Consider the following 22931-nt stretch of genomic DNA (forward strand, 5'->3'; position numbering starts at 1 on the left):
GCAACGAAATAGGTAGCTTCAAGAACCCATCATAAAGAATTTCTTGATGGCCACCTCTTGGATGACAAAATGGTTGTTGGACAGAATAATGTAGAGTATTTTTCCCGTATTCTCATAGAGGCCATGTTGTGCCATGACATTTTGGTAAACCCTATGGCAAGAATCTCGATGATAGTTGTGAGAAGAACAGAAGAAGATGCCACCATATTCCATTTTTGTAATACCCTATTTCTCTGTTTCTTGCTTAGTGAATAAATATGTATACAATTAAATTACTTGTATGCTTATCTTATTTGTTTTTTTATATCGCTAATATTTTTTAATTCAAAAAGAAAGAAGGCTATTGGTACATGGTAAACCATAATAAAGTATTGTCAGAACACACAATAAATAACCAAAAAATAAATAACTTCTGTAAGCTTATTGGAATTATGAACCCTAGCAAGGCAATTTTAAATATTTACACACAATAAATAACCCAAAAATAAAATGAAAATGGAATGGAGGCACTGACCACAATTATATGAACCCTAGCAAGGCAATTTTAAATATTTACACACAATAAATAACCCAAAAATAAAATGAAAATGGAATGGAGGCACTAACCACAATTATATGAATCCTAGCAAGGCAATTTTAAATATTTAGACACAATAAATAACCCAAAAAAAAATGAAAAGGGAATGAAGGCTATTTTAAATATTTAGACACAATAAATAACCCAAAAAAAAAATGAAAAGGGAATGAAGGCACGCGCCTATTAGAGAATGAAACATTGCAAGCTTATTAAATTTGGAAATTCACTTAATATATTTTATTTAGTTGATAGTATATTTTTTTTTATTTCATTAGATATGGATGGTGATTTAAAAGTATTTTAGAAAATTTAAAAGTAATAAAATTTTCCAAATTTCATAATTATGATTTTAAAAAATTTATATAAAATTTAAAATAAAGTTGACTAAAAAATAATTAAATAACCTTAATATTATAATATTAAAAATTCAATCGGCTGTAATATAAAATATTAATAATATATACTTATAAAAATATATCAACCATATTTATAAATATAATTATACCAATTATAATAAAATTCACCAATCCTATCATCTCTATTCTAATAAAACATTTTCAATATTTAATAAATAAATAAAAACAAAACCCAATATATCTGTTTTATAATTAACAGGTTTCGTTAAATCTATTCATCTCATCTATATTCTAGTGAAACATTTTCTAAGATTTCATTTCCAAAAAAAGATGTGTGAACTTATTTTACGGTGAATCGCCCACTAGGAAAAATGAACACCCAATATGTCTGTTTTATAATTTATTCAGCAATCAATTAAATGGCCTCCCATTGGATATAATAGTGAGGATAATAATATGAGATATTCCTTTATATTTCTTTATAACAACCTGGTAACAAAGCCCATTAATAAACATCGACCGCGAAGTATTTCTTGTTATGAATTTTATGTTATTAAGTTTAAAATTAATTATTACATGTTCTTCCCTAGATTGTTTCTTGTTTGCCAGTAACACAAGCCATTCGAAGGATTATCAAATTATATTACATCATCAATGTGTGCACCCCATAATTCCAAGAATATGTGGGTTTAATAATAAAAATAAAATCAACAAAATTGTGAAATAATATCTCTTTTGTGATGTAGCGTGAAGTGGAATCCTGTGATGATAGAAATAGTCGCGGAAATAACCTTAGTAAATATTTTAACTTTAGAAAGATTTAAACATATTCCAATATAGAATATAATACATCTCTAGTGGTGGTGGAGGATAGGATTTGTACAAAATTAATATACGCATGCCTGTTGTCTAGTGCTCTGCAATTTCATGCCACTTGCAACGAAGCTACCTTGACGTTCGTTGCAAGTTACGCCCATGCCCGGTGAGCTTCACCTGTCACACTCTACTCACGGTCCCCAATACGGAAAACGCATTGCCGTCATCGGCCGTACAAATGCACGTTCCTTCCATCGATTAAAAGGGCAAAAATAACAGATCGTTTAAGGTAAAATATTTCCCACTGGATGCAATTAAAGGTCAATAGCATCCACCCACATTTTAAATTTGCTGTCACCGACAACCCAACGACAGTATGATCTTCTCATCGGAATCCTTCGCTGCTTTCGAAGGCAATGTCGCCGTCTCCACCGTGCTGTAAGGAGCCACGTTGTTCAATCTGAGCTCCCAAAAAAAAAAACCACCGCTTCAATACAAATTTGCGTATTCAATCCTCTCAATTTAAACTAACAATAATCGATAAACGATCTATTCGTTTCATTTCCTATTGAATCATCTAAATACACAGAGGGGAAATTGTAGACGAGCTAGAGTTTGATTACCTCTCCTTTCGCTTTTGGAGGAAGCGTTGCAGAGATAATTTCTTCACTATTTCCAAACCTGCACGCGGAACAAGAAACCATGTTAAAACAATTTATACCAAAAAAAAACCTTCATTTACCCTTTGACATTCTATGTATCCAACCCCTTTGACATATGTGTCATACATGTCTTACCTGCTGCCACTTTTTGAGGTTGATTTTCATTGACAGCGTTCAATGCAGATTTGGAAGGCTGCTGTCCCTATATCTCTTCAATTTTGCGGCTGGTAATCTTAGAGGTTCTTTTGTTGCTCGAGCTATTGGAGCTGGCAAGCTTCATAATGTCTTCAACCTGCCCAGAGAATGGCAATGTACTCAGTCGGAAATAAAGTAAAAGGCAGAAAGATGAGAGAATCATATCGTTTTATGAAAATTTACACAAATTTTCTTGATGTATTATATGAGTTGCTCGGATCAAAATAAGACCTTCTCAGCAGGAATATCGTAAACATTCACCACTCCGTTATAGAAAATAGTGAATTGAGATGTGGATAGTTTCTCCGGCACTTCTGCTACAACGAACCGGCTGAAAATAGTGCCATAAATATATAGTTAGCCTTCTGAACGTTTAAATCGCTTTAAATTGAATGAATTCCATCGAAATCCTCTCTCAGGCATTAGCAAGTAATGCACATGCAAGGGGGTAAGAGTACAATAATACGATATCTACCTTACAAATTTGAGCCCGGAAAACCACTGATCCGCTGCATGGGATTAATGATCTGCAATAGATGCGCCTCTGGCTTCGAAATACCAGCTGCATAACCTGAAAATATGAAGAAAACCCTTGTTCATGGAGCAAAATATTATCGATATAATAAATTAAGTCGGTTGACGGTTCGTAAGGAAGATAGTGGACAGTTATTGCAGGATCCAACGAACCGTCGCGGCTGGCCTTGCTCAATTCAAATCAACAGATATTGATTACCCAATCGTCTAACAACAAAATCCAATGGCATATATTTTGACACGAAAGCAGTTTGGGGAGTTCATTTCAGTGGGAAACGCCTTACGGCGTAATTAAATTTGATAATTCATTCCATTTTGCAAGGGATAAAATCAAGGCTACAAGAATATAGTTAATAATAAAAATAAGTTTTCCTTAAGCTTATGTTTGAGTTGGTTTCGAAAATCACAATAAAATGTTGTCTTAGTTATTTCATGCGCAAGCATATGTAAATTAGTGAACAACTTTGGGTTGTTTGTTGTTATTGCAAATATCGTGAAAAAATTACCTTGCAAAGAAATGATGTGTAGTTTACATCTCAATTTTTGACTTTAATCTTACCTATGATATAAGATGACATTGCAACATATAATAGATTCATGAAATTTGTGTTGACTTGAATTTAAAATAATTATGATATGAGAATTTTTTTTTCTTTACCAGTCAATTATAAAAGCCTAGAAATGTTGTTGCCTTTCAATCCATATTAGACCATGAGACCTTGTATGATAAGTGCAAGAGGTACATTACATTTGTACCATAACCATTGGTTTACAACACTAGAGATATATGGAATCAAGAAAGATATATTAGAGGAAATTTTAGCCTAAAAGTGCCCATTAAAATTTCATGTAATTTCCATGTCATAATATGTAAACCAATCAAAATCCTTTAAATTTAAAAAGAGGTACATGCAAATATTTTGGAAGGAAAAGAGGAAAAGTTACTTTTTTTTAATTGTATTTTTGGCTTATCTCCTTATAAGTTTACTCAAATTTCAAGTGTAGAAACTCATTGGATGCAGAATTGAATTCCACATCTAACGAGTACACATTATGTATACTTCTGAGAAGGCCCACATTGTTAAAAATTGAAGATATATTAAAAAAGTGTGTTGAACATGTTTTTTTTCTTTTTTTTCTTTTTAATGTATCTTCAATTTTTAATAGTGTGGGTCTTCTCAGAAGTATGTATAATGGGTACTCATTGGATGTGGAATTTGATTCCACATCCAATGAGTATCTATGCTTGAAATTTCAGTAAATCTATAAGAAGATAAGCAAAAAATACAATTAAAAAAATAGTTTTCTTATTTTCCCTCTAAAACTTATCTCTTATTTTATTATTTTTCTTTAGGAGGCCACTTTTAGGCTGAAATTTCCTCTAATGAATAATAGAATGAAAACTATAATTAATAGACACTTTAGGAAAACTAATTTGCAAGAAGCATTTTAGGCTTCAAGATGAAATGATTGAGATAAGTCGTAGGTGTAATGATGCAACTTACCACATTATAACTGATGGCGATGTTAAAAAAATAAATCCATAAGAAAGCAAGTAGCATGTTATATTATCAAACATTAAAGTTGTTTCACTCTTCCATACAAAATATTTGCCAAAGTTGTGTGGATGAAGAATGATAAAGTGTTTGAGCATTACCCATATCCTATTAAAGGTTGATCTATTTTGTTCATGGGTTAACTATTCTAGATTTGCATTGTTAAATCATTTAGCGATTGCATTTCCAAATATGTAAACAATTTCACATATATAACTATCTAATTTCAATTGCTTCGATGCTTTTTTTTTTTTGTATTAACTATAGTTCCTCCACTACTTCTAAAACTATCATGTTCTTTATGCTACTAATACTATGAAAAATTACAATATTTACCTTTGGATTTGCACTTGGTTTGGAAAATAGTTTACTAAACCAGTTCTCCATTCAAAAATTTTATTATGGTTAAGTTTGTCTTTATCTCGTCATCATATTATTTTCATGTTTTAATGCTACAACTAGAGGAATTTATCTTTTACTAGGCTCTTTTCCTAATGTCAATTGTGTCCATTATTCTCCATGACATATTGGTTCTCTTTATGCATTCATAATATTTTAGGACGACGTTTATGATTTAATACGCTAGATGTTATGTTTATATGAATTTGGAAGAATAATTTTATTCTTAGATTTAACTATCAAACGATTCAATTTTATTGATATTAAGAAAACAATAGTAAAAATACCTAAGAACTTTTTATGAAATATCATTTAATAAAATAATTTGATTTAAAAAACTAATCCAATTGGGCAATTGTCGACTTAAATATCTAATTAAGTTGGTAAACATGTTTAATCAGCATATTGTATCTTGAGGGACAACAACCAATTCACCTTCAAGAAGAGTTAAACATTACATGACACTAACTAAAGTTATATGATTTCAAAAAACTAAAGTTAAACACTACATGACACTTCAAAATTTTAATAAATGATGCACCTCAAATTTGATATAAAATATTTTAAATTATTAATTAAAATAATTATCAATGTCCTCATAGTATATTTTATAACTCTAACAAAACAACATAAACATGATATGAAAAACATAATCAGAATGATCAATATACATATCAACATACATGTTAAATATACGTCTCATCAAAATTGATAAACATTTCACATATACATATAAAGTCAAATATGCAAGGATCAATATGCATGTCAAGTACCATTTCTCGCTGGGTCCACCACTGAGAGCCAAGGGTATCAATGGCTTCACTACTAGACGTAGAGGATTTATTAGTACTCATGTTAGATAAAAATGAAAAACATAGAGTATGATATATCTCTCTGTCTAGAAGTATATCATCCAATATTACCATATTGTGTAAACCTTCATGAATATTTAGTGTTGGAGGTGTAGTAGATATAGAGGAGGAAGGGGGGGTAGTGGTTGGATTGATGGAATATGATGCAATTGTTGGCATCTATGGAGGAGGAGGTGCATCATTGAATGGTACAACTGGTGATGTATGTGGAGGAGGAGGAGGATGTACATTGTTGGATGGTACAACTAGTGATGCATGTGGAGGAGGAGGTGAATTGGTGGATGGTCCAATTGTTGACACATACAGAGGAGGAAGTGAAGGATTAGGAGCAAGTGGATTGATGGATTGTCCAACTAGTGACACATGGGGAGGATGATGAGGGGATGTTGGTCATTTTTGTGGAGGACTAGGTGGTGGAGACTCATGCGGTCAAGGATTAGGAGCATCATCCCAAGAAGATGAGTCTGATGAAATGAAATGAGTGCCATAGATCAAACTTTGGATGAGGTTGAGGGAATTAATAATATGACACATAAATGATGTCATGTCACGATGAGGGTTTTCCCATATATCAAACAACCCTTGGTCCTATAATATCTATCACGCACGTTCAAGTATCACTCCCTACCTAGCAATTACATTGTATATGCAATCCACCACCTTGTTTTAGAATACATGATCTAGCCTACATGGTATGCTAGGTCTATGTATTAGAGGTTATTCCATCACATGATCTTGTTGGGAAGGATTGCCACCAACATATGTGCCAATATATGAAAAATATTAGACAATATAATTAGATGATTGAAACAAAATGTTACAATAAATTTATCTCCATTAAATAAGAGAAAACATGTGCAACTAGATTTATCATAACATAACAATGATATTACTTTGATCATCTAGTGGCTTGTCTTGAGTAAATAAGATGTTTAGGAATCCTCTCCCATCCATCCTCATGTATAGATAATATACAATATCAAGGACATGATTGTCATCTCCTACTAAGTGATCTGAAAATCACCCTATGAGTGATCTCAGTTAAGAATTATTAATTGAAGGTATTACATACTCATATGCTGGTGTGTGTCTATGTTATTTAGGCAACGGATTGATCAAATTGCAAATACATAGAAACTTGAAATGGAAAACAGCAGAGAAACACAGTAAGCAAATACAAGAACACAAGAAATTAATAAGGAGTTCACCCTATCCTCCCGGGCTACATCTCTGGTCCAACTCTCAATGGTGGCCTTCTTTTATTGTGTCTTGAAGCAGAGAATTACAATGAAGGAGCTCAATATGAGTCTCCTGAAACAGAATTGCTTGGCAGGGTGGTTCTTGGATGCCCAAGCCACTAGAGTGCACAGACTCTTTTCCTTACCAGCTCTTTGACCTCTCTGGTCTTTAATGGAAGGAGCCCAATGTGGTGCTCAGTCCTGACAGATCCTCTCAGGGATGGCTTGAATCTCTCAAGCTCTCTGGCGCTCGATGCTACCTTTGGTTAGCTCGGCCCTTTGTCTTCTTCCTGCTTTTTGCTTCACTGTCTTTTCTTCATTTTCTCTGTCTTCTTCCTTTTCTTCTCCATCTTCCTCTCGGGGTTTGGTGTCTTTCACTTTGTCTGTGCATGGCTTTAAAGCCATTCGTTCTCATGGCTGTTCGATTCCCCTTCCACCTCCATCGGATCGCCTGCTACAGCTTCGCTTGGAGTTCCCTATCTCGACGTCATCATCAGGCTCACAGGGAGTGGCCACTTGTCCTCCTACGACTACGCCATCTTGCTTCATCGGTTCGGTTTTTTAGTTACGTCATGGAATGAGTCATCTACCACCTTGGTGGTCAAATCGGACGTAAAATTCTTATAGATCACGGCTTAATCCCCTGTCGATTCCGGCTTTCCCATCGGGCGCGATCTCAGCTATTAGATCTGGATCCCCCAGATCTGACGCCATTTGCTCATTTCATGCAGTTGACTTGCTCGACCGTTAGCACACGATGAGTGGCAGTTTTCTCTCTCTTCCGCTTGCCACGCGTTGGGTGCTGAGTGGAATCGCTCTGTTTTTGCAAAATCTGCTTACTGCCCAAGGGTGCCCCCGACAAATACCGCCAGTTTTTGGAGCGTGGGTCTTGCCTTAGCCTTTAGCCTTTTCCACATGGTTTTCTGGCTCCCATGTGATCGAGTGCTCGGAGCCTCTCCTTCTCGAGGGGTTTTGCCCAGCGATGCGCGATTGCATCAAAAACTGCCTCCTTTTCCCAATCCGGGCTTCCCAGGGGCTAGTTTCGTCTCCTGCGTAGTCTCCATGGGCCTTGTTCAGTGCTTTGATCGAGGTCCTCGTCGTTCCATGCTAGTTGCTAACTGCCACTATTTAGAGGTGTTTATGATCGCTACTCTTAATTCTTTGAAGTCTGTCTCGACCTGGTACAATCATGATTCTCTGATAACTCTTCTTGGATCCAATTCGGATCACGGCCTTCCCACTGAAAAAGATTTTGGACCACCAAAAGTTGGTTTTCAAGCATTGACTAAGTGAGGGTACTATTGTCTCACTTGCCCAATCTCAATCCACTTTTCATTGCTCGAATTTGAACCCTTGAGCCCAATCCTGAGGTACTCAACATCTCCCCTGTGCATCGTCCTCACCTTCCTATCAAGACTGTGTCTTCCTAAAATTCATTAAGATATTCAGGTAGCAGGTCATCAATAGAAGGAAATTGACTCTGCTCTTCAGGATCCTCAATCATTGAAGGTTCAAACAATCTCAAGCAATCTACATTTACGACTGAGTAGATGTGCATGTAAGCAGGTAGATCAAGGCGAAAGGCATTCTCACCAATCTTCTCAAGTATCTTGAAGGGTCCATACCTGATGGTCTTTAGCTTTTTACCTTCACCTTGCATCCTGTCCTTGCTGATGTATAGCCAGACCTGGTCACCAACTTGGAAACTATGCTCCATCCGATGCTTGTCATGCCTAGCCTTGTATTTGGCTTGGCTCTTTTCTAGCAGTTCCTGTATTTCCTGGTGGATCTCCTGGATTTGTTCAATGAACCTAGTTGCCCTGTCCACATCGCTGTGTCCCTCAACTGTGGTATCTTTACCAAAGACAAAATCCAAAGGAGACCTTGGTGTGAAACCAAAACAGGTCTCAAAAGGAGATCTCTATGTAGAAGAATGTTTTTCTCTATTGTAAGCATGCTGCACATAACACAAATGTTCATCCCAAAGCTTAGGATGTTTGTTGCAATATCCTCTTAGTAACTGGATCACTGTCCTGTTAACTACTTCTGTCTGGCCATCTATTTGTGGATGAAAAGTTATGCTTTTCTTTAGTTTGGTGTCCATAAGTTCCCACAGACTTGACCAAAACTTCCCCACAAATCGAGTGTCTCGATAAGATACAATAGAAGTGGGTAATCCAAAATGAACCCATACATGTTCAAAGAACAGTTTTACAGTTTGTTCAATTGTAGTCTGTTTATTACAAGGTATCAAAATACACATTTTTCTAAACCTATCCACAACAACATATAGATAATCATGGCCTTTTCTAGATTTAGGTAGTCCCCCAATGAAATCCATGGAAACACTTTCCCAAGGGTGAGAAGGAACTGGCAGTGGAGTGTACAAGCCTAGTTTTCTATTGTTGGGCTTGCTTCTAGCACACATAGTACACCCTCTTACATATTTAGAATCTGTCTCATTCATTTTTGGCCAATAACAAAATCTTTGCAGCTATGCAACTATTTTACTTACCCCAAAGTGACCTGATATCAGAGAAGTGTGTGCTTCTCTAATTATCTTTACTCTCTTAGTTTGTGGAATGCAGAGTTTCCCACAATGGTATAAGAGTCGGTCTCTCACATGATAATCCAATTCTTCTACTCTTTTTCCTTGACTCAAAGTTGCATATACATCTTTAAAGTCTATATCTTAAGCATATTGTTCAATGTAGCTTTCATGTAGCACAGAATTATGCTTAAGTATAGTAGATGCATTTATAATGGGTCTAGATAACATGTCTGCAACTTTGTTATGTATGCCCTTTTTATATCTGATGACTAAATGAAAATATTGTAGAAAACCCATCCATATGTAATGTCTTGATTGCTGCAACTTAGTTTGGGAGTGTAGATATTGACGTGGTTGATGGTCAGTATGTATTACTGTCTCTTTGCTGATTAAGTAATGCTTCCACTTTTTCACACTCTGAACTAATGCATACAATTCTTTATCGTATGTAGGATAGTTAACTACTGCAAGATTAAAAGTCTCAGAATGATAACATATGGGTTTACCGTGATGGGTCAACATTGCTCCCATGGCATAGTCACTGGCATCTATTTGGATCTCAAATGGTCTTTGCAGATCAGGCAGTGCTAATACAGGTGCTGTACTAATCTTTTCTTTCAAGGTGTTGAAGTCTTTCTGATGTTTGCCTCCCCACTGAAACACCTTGTTCAATCCTGTTAAACCATGTAAAGGAGCTACAATTGAGGAAAAGTTAGAAATGAACTTCCTCCAATATTGTGCTACTCCTAAGAAGCTTCTCACCGCTGTAGCTGACTTGGGTTTAGGCCAGTTTACAATGACTACCACTTTAGAGGGATCTATTTTCAATTCACCACCCCCTACTACATGACCCAAATAATTCAGAGAGGTTTTGCCAAATTCACATTTTGAGAGTTTAACATGAAGTTTTTCTCTTTTCAAAACATCTAATGTCTGCTTAACATGCTTTAAGTTCTCTTCCCATGTTTTACTAAAAATCAGAATGTCATCCAGATACACAATAACAAAATCATCAAGAAAAGGTCTGAGTACATCATTCATTAATCTCATGAAAGTAGCAGGAGCATTAGTTAAGCCAAAAGGCATAACCAACCACTCATACAATCCCTGCTTTGTTTTGAAAGAAGTCTTCCATGCATCTTGTTCTACAACTCTGACCTGATGGTATCCACTGTGAAAGTCTAGCTTGGTGAAATAAACAACTTCCTTCAATTGATCTAAAAGATCATCTATGCGAGGAAGGGGATAACAATTTTTTATTGTTATCTTATTTAGTGCTCAGTAGTCAATGCACATTCTCCACAAGCCATCTTTCTTTCTCACCAAAATGATTGGTGACCCACATGGTAATGTGCTAGGCCTGATGAACCCCTTCTCAAGCAACTCCTGCACTTGCTTCTTGATTTCAGCATTCTCTAAAGCAGACAACCTGTACATTCCAATGTTAGGCAATGGAGCATCTTGCTACAAAATAATATCATGTACTATTTCCTTTTTGGGTGGCAAACTTTTAGGTTCTTGAAACAAGACATCATACTCTAAAACAACCTTTTTTATATCAGCTTGCTATTTAGCATTACAGCCCTCAAATACATTGGTTTTATCAGGTTTCTTTTCCTTTACAACCATCAGTAAGAATTTTTGGCATGAATTTATCATTCTTTTCATCCACCCTGAGTTTATGAGAGTATAATTATTCTTGAGCTTATGAGCTCTTACAAAATATTCGATTCCATCTTTAACAAGTAGATACTTGTTCTCAGCTCTATAGAAAATAGCTTTTCTATCATACAAGTAAGGACTTCCTAAAACAATTCCACATATATCTAGAGGAATTATGTCTAACTCAACCTCATCTACAAATGCTGACCCAAAAGAAAACTTGAGTTTGCACTGTCTAGTCACTTGTAGTTGTGCTTTATCATTCAACCATCCTAATGGGTATGGTTTCTTGTGAGGTGTAGTTGCTAATCCCAATTTATTTACAATTGCTACAGAAATTAAATTTACTTGTGAGCCACTATCAAACAAAGTATCAATCTTTTGATATTTGGAAAAAACTTGAATAAGGAAAAGCTCATGTCTTTTTCTCTCATTCTCTTCATCAATAATATATTGAGCAGAATTACTAGTAGATGCTTCAGAATTCTTACCTTTTATACCTGTGGCTGCAATGGTTGTTTTATCTCCCGAGTCTGAGCCTAATCTTTCTGAATAGCCGTAGTAGTCTTCTTCTTCTTGCCCTCAAACATCTTAGGTCTCAGCTCTGGATGCAAAATCCAACAATGCTCATCATCATGCCTATCCTTTTTACAGTGAGTGCATGAAGCTTTGCTTTTCTGTGCAGTGTTAGCCTTCCCTGCTTTCTTTTCTCCTTGCTCTTCCTTGCAGTGGGTTGGGATGGTCCTCCAACTTCTGGATTTCCATTCTTTCCTCTAGCTTCTAGATGAGTAGCTTGTACAGATACCTCATCTATACTAGTGGATTAAACATGAGGATGGTATGCCTCATGTAGCTGTGTAGACCACCAATATAGTTCAACAGAGTTTCTGGTGAGTCTAATAAGATTCCTAGAATCAATGCTCTCTTTCTAAATTCTTGAGTGTACCCTTGCACACTTTTCCCTTTCAACTGCCGAAGAGTTTTCCAACTCATCATGGCTTGTTGCATGTAGGCCAATGGATAGAACTGCTTTTTTATTGCAGAAACAAATTCACTCCAGACAGAAATAGTCTTACCATGTCTTTTCATATCAGCTTGGGTTTTGCCTTCCCACCAAACCAAGGCAGTGCCTCCTAGGTGTAGGCTTGCTAGCTGAATCTTGCTCTTGTCTGAGTCGATGTTCTGGACTCTGCAATAAAAATCAATTTGTCTATTCCAATTGTCCAAATTTTCAGCATTTAGTTCTCCATCATATACAGGCAAGTCAAATTTAATATCTAGCTTGATTAAGGATGCCTTCTAGTTATGCACAGGTCTATTAGGAGGGGTGAGGAAGCTTTCCTCTTTCCCTTTTCCTTTTGGAGTGGTTATGGAAGTGAGAATCATCATCTTATTTGTCTTGTTTAGAACCTGATGAATCTTCATCCTTATGCTTTCTAAAGTCCCTATACATTTCTTCTACCATGGAATTTATGGCTAGGAAATTTTCTATGAATTGAGGGTCTGGCCCCACAGAACCTTCCTCTGACATTGTCTTCCGAGGATAGAATCTCCCAATTTCAGGATTAGTTTCGACCAACTCTCCTTCTCCTAATTTGAGCTTTGATCTAGTGAACATTCAACAACTAAACCAAGACAAGCTTGTCTAACCTTACAGCCTAAAGATCTGATACCACTTGATCTGAAAATCACCCTATGAGTGATCTCAGTTAAGAATTATTGATTGAAGGTATTACAGACTCATATTCTAGTGTGTGTCTATGCTATTTAGGCAACGGATCAATCAGATTGCAAATACATAGAAACTTGAAATGGAAAACAACAGAGAAACACAGTAAGAAAATACAAGAACACAAGAAATTACTAAGGAGTTCACCCTATCCTCTTGGGATACATCTCTGGTCCAGCTCTCAGTGGTGGCCTTTTTTTATTGTGTCTTGAAGCAGAGAATTACAATGAAGGAGCTCAATATGAGTCTCCTGAAACAAAATTGCTTGGAAGGGTGGTTCTTAGATGCCCAAGCCACTAGAGTGCACAGACTCTTTTCCCTACCAGCTCTTTGACCTCTCTGGTCTTTAATGGAAGGAGCCCAATGTGGTGCTCAGTCCTAACAGATCCTCTCAGGGATGGCTTGAATCTCTCAAGCTCTCTGGCGCTCGACCATATCTTTGGTCAGCTTGGCCCTCTGTCTTCTTCCTGCTTTTTGCTTCACTGTCTTTTCTTCATTTTTTCTGTCTTCTTCCTTTTTTTCTCCATCTTCCTCTCAGGGTTCGGTGTCTTTCACTTTTTCTGTACATGGATTTAAATCCATTCATTCTCATGGCTGTTTGATTCCCATTCCACCTTCATCGGATCACCTGCTATAGCTTCGCTTGGAGTTCCCTGTCTTAGCATCATCATCAGGCTCATAGGGAGTGACCACTTGTCCTCCTACGACTGCGCCAGCTTGCTTCGTCGATTCGGTTTTTCAGTTACGTCGTGGAATGAGTCATCTGCCACCTTGGCAGTGAAATTGGACGTCAAATTCTTATAGATCGCAGCTTAATCCCCTTGTCGATTCCGGCTTTCCCATTGGGCGTGATCTCAGCCGTTAGATCTGGATCCCCCAGATCCGACACCATTCGCTCATTTCACGCGGTTGACTTGCTTGACCATTAGCACATTATGAGTGGCGGTTTTCTCTCTCCTCCGCTTGCCATGCATCGGGCGCTGAGTGGAATCGCTTTGTTTTCGTCAAATCTGCTTACTGCCCAAGGGTGACCCCGATAAATACCACTAGTTTTTGGAGCGCGGGTCCCACCTTGGCCTTTAGCCTTTTCCCCATGGTTTTCCTGGCTCCCATGTGACCAAGCACTCGGGACCTCTCCTTCTCGAGGGGTTTTTCCCAGCGCATCAAAAACTGCCTCCTTTTCCCAATCTGGGCTTCCCAGGGGCTAGTTTCGCCTCCTGCACAGTCTCCATGGGCCTTGGTCAGCGCACTGTGATCAAGGTCCTCGTTGTTCCATGCTGGCTACTAACTACAACTGTTTAGAGGTGTTTCTAATCACTGCTCTTAATTCTTGAAGTCTGTCCCGACCTGATACAGTCATGGTTTTTGATAACTCTTCTTGGATCCAATTCAGATTACTAAGAAATCACAAATCTTTCTACCAGTCGAAGTACACATCCATGTTGGTTGGCCCTTCTTGGGTAATACTTCCTCCCACATATGCATAGACACATCATTCATAGGCCTAGGAGGGAGGTAGGGTATTTTTGGTCAAGTGGCATGCAACCTATCAAAAAATAAAGTAAACACCTATAATGCAATTGGGAAGAATAACTTCCCATCAAAAATAGAGTAACAATAATCCAAAGCAAAAGCAACTTAACAATATATGTCTTATCGCACTAGTTAAAGGATCTAAACTAAGCTATCTACATAGTACCTAAAAAAGAAACTAATATGCTACCCATAAGAGGTAAAGTGTAATAGTATTGTGACAAAGGGGCATAGACATATAACATCCTCTACACTAAATGAACCCATCCACAACTACCCACCGACAACCTAGAAGTCCATAACATGAACAATGTATTAACTAAAATAACCCTGCACATATGCCAATTAGCTCTCTCCTATAATGTTGGGTGGTAAATTACAAAAGTGAAGCCAACTCCCCCTTCCTCGCCAAATAACCCAATGATAAAATAAATATACACCTTCGTGAGATGACACCACATATTGAAACCAATTCTTTTCTAACATGATCCTAATGTCAGATCAACTAATATAACAATGATAAGTTCCCCTTGAGGGATATATCCTCCCCATAAAACTTGAAGAGGCTAACATTCCTCCAAAAACATGCATCTTAAGTGTAATAGGGTGAGGGATCCTCCCCCCTCCCTCTCTCTCTAGCTTCTCGCTCATGTACAAAGTTGTGTTTTCTGATCTACTATTGTTGCTGCTCTCGTGCTCACCATTATCATCTCTAATTCACATATAATTCAGTTTAGGAACATATATAGATAAAAACAAATTAAAATTAAAAAGCACACACATATATAATCATTTTTTTAATCCATATTGAATCATTATATTAATTTTTTTTTATCTATTTTGATGCTTTCAAAGTGGAAAAATTGGAGGAATCAACATGCGGGGTCATTTTAATGGTGGGTCCTAGTTTGGAGACTTAGGGTTTGAAACTATTCTAAGCCATTTGGAGGCATAAAAGGACATTTTTTGGGATCAAAATACTCTCTTGTGGAAAACCCTCTAACATGCTACACTCAATGACCTTTCCATCTGCGTAATAATCATGTCAATTGGAATTTATATGCAAACGTTATGCATATTGCAAGTTGACTTACCATTTTGATAACCATGGTATGATATTATGCCACATCAACTACTATTACTCATGCATATGGAACTAGCCATGTCTCGACTTTCAAGAAGTCTCTAAAAGACCCAAACTTGTAACTCTAGTTAAGGGTTGAGGGAGTCAAAGTTGACCCTTAGTTTGCTATTGGGCTATGTTAAATACTATGTTGCTAGGGGGAGCAGGGGTTCCATTCTATGTTATTGCATCTTGTTCCATAGTTGAAAATATCAACTAGGAGTGGAAAGTTAGAGAAGAAAACAAAGGGGGTTAAATTTTGATAGCAACCTTATAGGCCATGGGCTTAGGTAACCCCATAAAGAGTACCTCTTCCTTTGTACTTGCATATTTCCATACTAGAGAAAAGAGAGCAATGTAGCCTCACCTTCTATTAGGTTTTCTCTTGTAATGGTTTCTAAAGGGAATACTTGCGTCTATTGTGGATGGTGTGTGTGTGTTTCTATTTCTTTCTAATTTCTATTTCTCTCAATTTACCTATTTCATTTATTTAAGCAGAAAATAAGATATTAAAGAAACTAAAATCTAAAGGAAAAATTAATTTACATAGTACATAGTTTAGTAATTTTATCAAATTTGTTGTGACAAATTATTCTAGTGGAATATCCTTGGGAGTTTACAAATCAATTTTGAATTTGTCAAAAACCAATTAAATTATATTTGCAAAAATAATGTGGTAAAGTAACTAGTGTGTATTTAATAACTTATTCACACAATGTATGGTTTTCTCTATCAGAAAACAAGCACCACACTAGTCATGATACTCCATTTTCTTGGCTTATTAGTGCTAGTTTAGTCATTAAATGCATCAACATGTTAGTATTTTTTTATTATATAAAATTAAAAAAATTGTATATAGCCTAAAACCTTTGGTGTGTGTATTTTTCAATGGGAAATATGCATAATAATACTAATTTATGTTAAAAAAAACATCAATATAGTTATGGTGCTCCATATTATTTGGTGCATCGATGCCAATTTAATAATTAATGCACAAGTGCATATTTTATAATTTATTAACCTAATATGAATGGTGTGTTGTGTTTTATAGTACATCACTAATGAGGTGTCTCAACATATTCACTACCCACAATGCTTCTTATAAATTCACAGGACACACCCTTTATGGGTTCGATGCAAGGTAAACTTGTGAACTACACCACATGGATTTTTTTTTAAATGTAAAAAAAGGCCAAATTTAAGTCCAATTTTAAGTTCTAATGTGATGAAACTGAAAATAAGGAGGCATGGTTGCCCCATAGAGAAAAAATGAAAATTCGCATTGTTTTCCAATTTTGAAAATGAAATGAATTGATAAAAAGGTTATAGAACTGAGGAAACAACATTGTAGAGAACTACAATTGGGGTGGTTGTCAAAGGAAAGTGAGCATCGATACTTGTGAGAGAGATTGGAAGCATGCAAGGAATTGCAATTATGAAATTTGGTTTGGTAATTATTTTTTATTTTATCCTATTGTGGTGCACTTGAAGTAAGACACACTAGCAGAATCATGGGCAACAGAACACAATGATACATGATTTTTATTCAACCTTATCATAGTATGCATAATAGTAAGAAATATCAATACGTTATTGGGTACCATAATGCATTGATACACTATTTTATTTTGTTAAATATTTTTTATTTTATTTTTTATTTTATAAGTGAAATTCTAGATCATCTTCTACATTTTGTATATTAATGCATTGATGTGTGGTAACATATGTGACACACTAGTTGGATTTTTAGCTATACGTTAAAAAATATGAGGCGATAATACTATTAAGTGCACTTTTTTTGGTGTAACATGAATTCTATTACTTCAAAATAAAGGATTACATTAGAAAAGTATCATAAAACATTTCAATCTCTCACTAAGGAGAATAGACCATACCCAAAAATGAACCCTTCGAAGGGCCATGAGAGATAAATAAAACCTAACATAATTGTACTTAAATAATCCTACATTGAGGTGTTGACTTATCTGACCATATTCATATATGTTTATAGAAATAATATATGACAATAATCCATCACATAATCAAGGAAGTGGCTCATAATTTGAACTTGCTATTGGACTGAGGGGTAGTCGGGTCAGTAGGAGGTCTAGGATTTATTGGAGGAATACCAAGGTGTTGTTTAATTATCACTAGTTATTTGTCCATCATATCCAGTCTATGGTGATTATGCTTCAGGTGACCATGCATATGGTCCATAGTTTGTGTCATGTCCCACCTTTAATCCTAACTATCCAATAGTGCTTGTCTTAGAAGGAACTTTATTTACAAATACATATCTATTACCTACATGTATAGGTTTTCTCTACTCCATGTCTGCCCCATGTTAGGAATCTAATCATACCACCCTGTCGTCAATTTAGAGTTCGAGAGAATTTGATTGAGATGAAACTCCCCTTTCTGACTGGGTCAACTCTCCTGCACTAGTAAAGGAGTATGTTCATGATATCTTGCTGCAAAACCCACCACTCTATTATCAAGATGGGAGTTTTTATTTTGGGCCCATTATTCATAGTAATTAGTTCCTTGCCTTACTCAACCCCTCTCCCTCGGCATGGTGGGCTTCCCCTCATTGGTATGGACTGTCATATATGGTTTATTACATATTAACTAAACTTATGTTTTCAGTGGATACCTATGAGGAGGATGGTCAGCATTGATTATTTCTACTGTCCAACTGCAAATTTTACCAAATTTCACACTCCATTGAGACACATGTTTATTTAATTGACTATTCTCCCCACCTGCAAATAAAATCCTATCTAATATAAAACTAGACACCTACCACACTACCCTCATAGATGACAATAGGTGAGGGCTTCCTTTTATCCCAATCTCCAATCTAGAATACAATTTGGGATACTAAACAAACCCAAGGAAAACCCTCAATACCCCATTCCTCTTTCCACCTAGTAGGTATCCTTTCCAGGCCTCACCTTGCCATAATTCAATTGATTTAAATTCCTCAAAAAGCTATTTCCAGAGCCAAAGACTAGCATATCCCCTTGGAATAACAAAGTCATTGTTCACCAGGCTATCCTCCAAACCTTTGTGCACCTCCGAGTAAATAACAATCCAAATATCCTTCAACCTCCACTCCCTGCTTTTCTTCCAACTTAGTAGTGGAGAAACATTATTATAAAGATAGACATTACCAAAGTTATCCCAGAGATTAGTTGGGGGGGGCAAGTTCCTAAGTAAGATTTCCAAAAACAAATCTAGAAGCAAAAACTATAAAAGAAGGCCAATTCCCATAATAGTTATTACCTGGAACATATGTAGGGGGCCTTAACGTACCTTTCCTTTGTCACCTCTAACCTTGCCAATTTTTCACTCTCTTCATCTAACTTTTGGGTCAAGTGCACACTAGTTATGCCTCATGGTGGTTCATGAACTCATAACTTTCTTTGGGAACACAACTTACCAATATATCATGCCCCTGCTGACAACCAACAATACCTTTCCAAGGCATAGTCATCACCAAATCGAAAATACTCTATAATTTGTAATTCATTTTGAAATTTCCCTCCCCTTTTCCTCCTGTAAACTCCTTACCTTCACTTTGGTCTGCAAACCCTTTTGTCACTAGTGCTTTGTGGAATGCATCTTCCCCTAGAAGAGTAATTAACATTATGCTCGACATGAATGCCAACCTCCTCAAACAATCACAACTACCCACCATCTCCTTCTGGTGTCATTTTGTCTAGCACATTACTGATCAAATTAGTTCTCGCAGCAAATGAAAACCTTTTTTGAGGATGATCTACTGACCACATAGCCCCCATAAACATAATTTCTTACTTTTTCCACATGTATTCCAATCTCCTCTCACACACATAATTTCTCAACTTCTCTATTTTGTTGTGATTCATCAATCCCTAAATTGAATTGTTGTACTAGTATACGGATCTACCAGTTGCAGGGGCATGTTCTCATGTCACCCTACCTATTGGATAGGTGGGGCGATGGCTTCCTACCCCTCCCTCCCCACTCACCCCCCCTTTTCTCCATTATCACCCCATCTAGGGAATTGTTAAGTGGATTTTTAATGTTTTTCAATGTACCGATTTTGTATACACACCATTGCTACGATGTTTTTGAAGTGCACCAATAAATAATTTTGGCTTTATAAATTAAGTTTTTTTATTAAATAGTAAACTACTCTATCCTGATCTAGTGCATTCTCCTCATGTGCACTGTTACTCTTGATTTAATGTGGAGCATTGTTATGCATCTTATATTTAAAAAAATAAAAAAATTATATTTTATTATTTGTTAATAATAACAATTATGGATGTGCCTTATTAGATAAGCATCAATGCATTTATTTTGTGAGCGCACTAATGTATACATATGATTTAACTGCATTAATGAAAAAAACCTCTGTAAAAACCTTCGACCACCTACCTTTTCTAGTGATCTCCTCTATAAACAAATAAGGGATAATTTTTGGGGGAGGTTCTGTAAAAACCTACACAATAAGATGTTCTCCTTATAGTGGATTATGACAATGAAGAATTTGAGGACTAGTATTTTGATACTTTGAAAATAGTGAAATTTTGAAAGTGGATCATAGGTGATAGAATGTATAAGGAAGGAAGGAATCATAAGAGTTTATGTTGGATCATGTTATAGAATAAACAATGAAGACACTAGTTGATGCCAAGAAAAATGAATTAAAGGCTTTGGTTAGAGCTTTCAAAATTATTATTCCACTCAAAGGGTTTGAAACTAATGACTTGAAGCATGCTAGCACAAAATATTTATCCTAGTTGAGGACTTTCTAATAATGCACATGAATTTAAAGACTAGTAATTTCATTTGTATGAGTTCAATATATTTTAACCATTCATTTCCTAATGAGAAAGACAAATGGATATATCACTAAAAGTATGGATGATTGAGAACATGGTGGAAGATGTTGATGAAAAAATTGTTGAATATGTTGATGATATTGTGTATAAATTTGTGAGGAAGACAAGGAAAAGAAGTTGTGTTGTAGCGGCTACAACCACCCTCCAAAATTTTGGCCTACACCAATTTTGGAGCCTCCCTTGATAGTTTCACTTGATGACTACACACACTCGGGTTCACTCTATGAGCTCGTGTGAGTCCTTACATCTGCCTTGCTTGTTCATTTCATTCAAGTTTCTGCATGCTGGTGTCTAAGTCATGCTTGCGACCATGTTTTGGTTATGCTCAAATTCTTCACTTCGTATGTGCTTGTCGTGTTCGCTATGAAAGCATCTGTCGCACTCACACATGGAGTCACATTCACCATCAAGCAAGCGTTATCTCAATCAATGAACGATTAATCACAAGTTTCGTGCTTGTCACTTGCACCGTCGGTCAGTCATGTTGAACATGTGTGTCTGGATGGTTTAAGTCGTTTCATCATCGAGTCATGTGAGTGTGTGTTTGTATGATCACTTATGCATCTTTTGATTGTTTACACACTTAAGTCATTTTTGCTGAAGTTTTGATGACTAGACTCCCATCTGATAGCTGGATCATCACCCCACCATCGACTCGATTGACTGTCAACCAGAATAGTGCAGAAGCACCAAGATAGTCTTTTCACGTAGCGCTGCTTGCAAGCAATTCAATCAACTATCATGCTGGCCACCTGGACAGTCGGACTCGGTAGTCACCCTGGGGCTGACTCCCCTCAAAAATTGTAGAGAGGCCACTGACCTTACTTGCTCAGATGACTAAGGAAATTGCACAGACAAGCTGGATAGACACCAAGTGCCCGCCCCTATCTCCCTAAAAAAATTGCGCAGTTTTCCCAGTTAGTCATCCCGACAGTCGACCAACTGTTCATCTTAGAAATTTTGCAGTTTTCATGAGGAGGCCTTCTACTACATAATAATTAGCTCAACTCATAAATTGTGCAGAGATGATCAGCAGGCTGACCTCTCAGCCTCAATGCAGTTTCCCTTGCCAGTAGCTCCTAGCAGTAAACTGCTAGTTCCCTCCAGGAATTGCGCAGTTTCTGCTACCAGCAACCCCAACATCAAACTGTCAATTCCCTCTGGGAATTGTGTAGTTTTGGATGCCAGCAACCCAAACATCCAACTGCCAGTTCCCTTTGGGAATTATGTAGTTTTGGATGCCAATCTCCCAGGCAGTTCCTAAAAAAATTGTGCAATACCTGCCTGCTGACGGTCCTTATAGCCTTGCTTGTTCCTCTAGAAAATTGCGAAAATTTGGTCTTCCAACCCCTGCTTCCCGCTCATTCCAGAAACTGTGCAGATATTTCCTACCTTGCCTTCCTGCGCCCAGACTGTCCCTCCCAAAATTTGCGCTATTATGCCTCCTAACTGAGCTAGACCATGTAGACAATCATTGTCGACTCAGATTTCCCATCTCCATCACTCAGTGACCCTTGCGTAGTTTTCATCAGCAGTGCATGGAGCGATCATCCTACTTCACAACCTTGTTGCCTCTCCTGGTCACTGACATTCGAAATGATCATGTGTCATGATAGACTAGGAGGTTTTGGATTTGATGTTGTCTCATCATGAGTGACTGCAGGTATAGGTACACCAATAAACATGGAAAGATGACGAATGGGATGAACGAAGGGAGCACATGCAGAAGGACATGTTCACCAACGTTGAACGAACGATGCATGTGAGGAGATGTTCTCACCAACGGACAAACGGACGAACATGAACCTTCGTGAATAGATGAGCCTTTCAAGCCTTCTAACATGCAAGCAAGGAACAACAAGCCAAAACTTCATCAAGTGAACAAAAGACCATCGAAGACCCCGCACACTTTGCCATGCAGAGGTGATGCTGTGATACACCATGAAGACATCCATCACCCAGCAACATTGAAGCTCGACATGCACTCCAGTAAAAACATGAATGTACCAGCACTATCATGTTGAGTCATGTTGCCCACATATCTACTATGGGCTATGTTGTCAATCGATGTAATGTAATGTGGAAGTCCAAGAGACCCACTTGTTGAACAAAGAGTCATGTAAGTCGAAAATTTATGGAAGTCAAATAGACATGAGGGTAGTCGAACAACCACAAGGGTTAGTTTCACCCTTGGCTATAAATACCCCCTCATTTGTACATGAAAGGACCTTTTCAC

The 22931-nt window shown here is 36.9% G+C and overlaps 1 long non-coding RNA gene across 1 annotated transcript; it reads right to left on the reverse strand.

Annotated features, from left to right (window-relative positions):
• Positions 1 to 2523: 2523 nt before the first annotated feature.
• LOC149217363 (uncharacterized) lies at positions 2524 to 3425 on the reverse strand. The gene is made up of 3 exons (XR_016250663.1): positions 3082 to 3425; positions 2838 to 2937; positions 2524 to 2703 (listed from the first exon to the last, which is right to left on the reverse strand). It is a non-coding gene; the product is annotated as an uncharacterized LOC149217363 (long non-coding RNA).
• Positions 3426 to 22931: the final 19506 nt, after the last annotated feature.

This window comes from Pinus tabuliformis, chromosome 1_1 (assembly GCF_031772625.1).
Source record: "Pinus tabuliformis cultivar Carrire ecotype Pingquan chromosome 1_1, CPIR1, whole genome shotgun sequence".
Taxonomy (NCBI): domain Eukaryota; kingdom Viridiplantae; phylum Streptophyta; class Pinopsida; order Pinales; family Pinaceae; genus Pinus; species Pinus tabuliformis.